Raw genomic sequence first — 4,534 nt, 5'->3', positions numbered from 1 at the left:
TACTAAAGTACCATTAATACTACCAATTGTCAATCACGTTGATGATAAACAGAATAATGGCATGACCTCAAGCTAGCCACACACCGAAGTGCCGTAAGCGTGATGTGAGCAAGTCATCTCCACTCCCAACTTCCATGGGTAACAGACTGACGGTCAGTGAGCTAAATATATAAGTGGCTGTTGAAAACTATTTGGGCCAGTATCCATTCTGGGGTGGGGTAGAGGGGACAGGTTTGATAAAGAATGGGTGTGTGTCTTGCTCTACTCCTAACACACAAACACAGAGGTATAGGGATCTGATGTGCAGTGAGTCACCAACCCTGACTGGGCAGCTAGTAACATATTTAGCAGGGTGGCTGATGAGTAGAGGAGAACATCACAAATGAATGCTAGCCGCGAATAACCTCATGAGTGCAGACGGTCGGGGTGACAAATCAGTGGTTGTGTGTGTGTTTCGGGCTCACACACACAAAGGCGAGCAGACAGAGCGAGAGAGACTGACAGACCCGACAGACACCCCTCCAGGCCTCATCACCAAGTGATACGAACCTCATCCAGCTCCCCCACCAGGAGCAGACAACATTTGTATGGGCCCCTTATCAGCTGATGCAACATTGCACCAAAAAGGCCACCGTGTGGAATTGCAACAGCAGCATCCAGCAGGCCATATTAGCCATTTCCCAAAATATCTCATCCACCCATAGCGCCCCCCACCTCCCCTACTGTCCAAATGTTTGTCTGTGCCTGGGTTCAGTGATGTGTGCGTTTGTGTATCAGTGTGTGTGTTTGGTGCAGACAGATACTAATGCCCCCAGGGCAGAGTGGCCACACCGTTCCTGCTCTGCTGTACGCCTGCAGTGTGACAGGCCTGCAGTGTGACAGCTCTATTAGCTGATAAAGTTAGAATGCACGCATGTGCAAGCACCAACACACAGTGTGCTACAGGAGGGGTGGATAGATTGTTTCATTAAAGCGGAGGGCAGAAATAAGAGAGAAGGACAACAACGGAGGAAAGTTGTAGTGTCTCCTGATAGAAGCCTTTCTCCATCTAGGACTGTTCAGTCCACTGCTAGAACTACCCGTTATGACAGAATTCAATCCCACGCCAGCAACACTTCATACTAGTAGCGGACAAAACTTGTATTGGTTGGGCAAAAGAAGAGCCGTTACTTCAGGTCTCGGTGATGGTGACATAACTTCACGATGGCTGCTAGCTCACCTCTCTAGCTCACCTCTCTAGCTCACATCTGCAAGACAGGACAGATCAACACTGGCCCTTGATCTTTTCATCCATAATTGACTATCCTCAATTAAGATGTTTGGAGTCAAACAGGCTCTTACTAGTTTGTTGTGCGAGATGGCAATGACTGGTGAGCTACTGAAACCAGTAAGCAGGGCACTCATGGACTGCAATGGGGAAGAAGAAAAAAATAACCTATCTAGGCTAGGGGGAAATGGCACTAGAATATGTGTGCATGTTTTATGAGGAAAGAAGTGGTAAATATACAACAGGTAAGAGACTGCCCACTTACTGAACTTCAGGACAAGACAGTTCAACTTTTTGAAACCTTTCCTCACAGATTGGTCAGTAAAAGTGAGCCCAAAACGGACCAAAGAACAGTGTCTAGGGGCCAACTTCTCCCTACCCCCCTTGTCATCCGTACATGTTGGTTTCTTCCTCTGGTAGTGAGTCCTGTCTGCACATCACTGCAAAGGAGCCTAATAAAAGCGTGACTCACTTCGAGCAGACATTACCACCCCCCTAAAGAGAGACACACACTGTGTACACAACAAAACACTGTCAGACACAGGAATGCAACCAGACAAGCGCACACCTCGTCCATCCTATTACACACACTACTGAAGCTGTGCTTAGATTCATGGTTCTCATCAGCCAGCAATGATCCGTGCCTGGCTATGTCACGGTGCTAGCGCTCATCTCTGGGGCCGTGGGGAGAATTACACGGAGCAACATGATTAGTGGGCTGGAGGAACTAGCCAATGAGGTTGACACCCAACTTCAGACGCCCTTCTCTCATGTGAGGGGAATTAACGTGCAGAATCTGAGTTAAAGTGGTGAGTAGCCTCTGAGCTCTCTGTGCAGAGGACCTTTTTCATTGGTTTAGCTGGACTGAAACAGAGAAATACTACTTGGACCCGTCCAATAACGGCATGTTTCAATTTTCTTTCGTAAAACGTTTTGGTACGGTGTACCCTAATGAAGACAAACCTGGTAAGAAGTGAATCAGTCTGTTATAGCACCCACATAATAGGCAACCACTTCCATATGTGCTCCATTTCACAACTGCATGTTTATCAGTCAAGAAAACACCTCCGATGTAGCCAATAACAGATTGATGGGCCTATTCCTCATCATACTGTACAGTCGTGGCCAAAAGTTGAGAATGACACAAATATCACTTTTTACTAAGTTCGCTGCTTCAATGTCTTTAGATATTTGTCAGATGTTACTATGGAATACTGAAGTATAATTACAAACATTTCATGTGTCAAAGGGTTTTATTGACAATTACATGAAGTTGATGCAGTCAATATTTGCAGTGTTTACCCTTCTTTTTTAAGACCTCTGCAATCCCCCCTGGCATGCTGTCAATTAACTTCTGGGCCACATCCTGACTGATGGCAGCCCATTCTTGCATAATCAATGCATGGAGTTTGTCAGAATTTGTGGGTTTGTGTTTGTCCACCCGCCTCTTGAGGATTGACCACAAGTTCTCAATGGGATTAAGGTCTGGGGAGTTTCCTGGCCATGGACCCAAAATATCGATGTTTTGTTCCCCGAGCCACTTAGTTATCACTTTTGCCTTATGGCAAGGTGCTCCATCATGCTGGAAAAAGCATTGCTCGTCACCAAACTGTTCCTGGATGGTTGGGAGAAGTTGCTCTCGGAGGATGTGTTGGTACCATTCTTTATTCATGGCTGTGTTCTTAGGCACAATTGTGACTTGAGCCCACTCCCTTGGCTGAGAAGCAACCCACACATGAATGGTCTCAGGATGCTTTACTGTTGGCGTGACACAGGACTGATGGTAGCACTCACCTTGTCTTCTCCGGGACAAGCTTTTTTCCGAATGCCCCAAACAATTGGAAAGGGGATTCATCAGAGAAAATGACTTTACCCCAGTCCTCAGCAGTCCAATCCCTGTACCTTTTGCAGAATATCAGTCTGTCGCTGATGTTTTTCCTGGAGAGAAGTGGCTTCTTTGCTGCCCTTCTTGACACCAGGCCATCCTCCAAGCGTCTTCGCCTCACTGTGCGTGCAGATGCACTCACACCTGCCTGCTGCCATTCCTGAGCAAGCTCTGTACGGGTGGTGCCCCGATCCCGCAGCTGAATCAGCTCTAGGAGACGGTCCTGGCGCTTGCTGGACTTTCTTGGGCGCCCTGAAGCCTTCTTCACAACAATTGAACCGCTCTCCTTGAAGTTCTTGATGAGCCGATAAAATGGTTGATTTAGGTGCAATCTTACTGGCAGCAATATCCTTGCCTGTGAAGCCCTTTTTGTGCAAAGCAATGATGACGGCACGTGTTTCTTTGCAGGTAACCATGATTGACAGAGGATGAACAATGATTCCAAGCACCACCCTCCTTTTGAAGCTTCCAGTCTGTTATTCCAACTCAATCAGCATGACAGAGTGAGCTCCAGCCTTGTCCTCGTCAACACTCACACCTGTGTTAACGAGAGAGTCACTGACATGTCAGCTGGTCCTTTTGTGGCAGGGCTGAAATGCAGTGGAAATGTTTTGGGGGATTCAGTTCATTTGCATGGCAAAGAGGGACTTTGCAATTAATTGCAATTCATCTGATCACTCTTCATAACATTCTGGAGTATATGCAAATTGCCATCATACAAACTGAGGCAGCAGACTTTGTAAAAATTAATATTTGTGTCATTCTCAAAACTTTTGGGCACAACTGTAGTTTCAAACGGGAATATAATTCAATAGTAGGACTGCGCTGCCCTCTAGTGGCTATGTAATGATCAAGGAATATAAATAATTGTGAAGGCCACCTGTACAAATAAGTTTGACGAGGGTGCAAAGTTTAAAAAAGAAAATAGACAATGCATTTTGTAGAGCATTTATCTATGATTTTGTCATAGCTAATAGGAAATCATGTCAGCTCTAGTAATTACATTTCTAGTTGCAACGTTGTGTACATGTCACCTTATTGCATAGTGAATACGCCCCTGACCCTAAGTACAAGTAATCCGTGGGGCTGAAAACAAGATGTATTAGATGGCTTCCCAAAAGTGTGTATTCTTCTGTTGCTTTTCCCTGTTTTCTTGATCCAACCTACACACTCCAATGGAAAATGATCCACATAATCAAAACAGTTTACGCTCTGTTACTGTCGGAGGGTAAGACACTTACTTCCTGATCAGTTCACTGAATGAGCATCTTACCCTTAGATGACAGTAACAACAGAAGGTAAACAGTCAAAGGTAAAACTTATCGGTCTCTGGCTAAAGACAGTACAGCAAATTTAAATCGAAAAATGACACCACAGGTGCA

The sequence above is a fragment of the Salmo trutta genome, chromosome 19 (genome assembly GCF_901001165.1).
Source record: "Salmo trutta chromosome 19, fSalTru1.1, whole genome shotgun sequence".
Classification (NCBI taxonomy): Eukaryota; Metazoa; Chordata; class Actinopteri; order Salmoniformes; family Salmonidae; genus Salmo; species Salmo trutta.
This window is presented reverse-complemented; position numbering follows the sequence as displayed.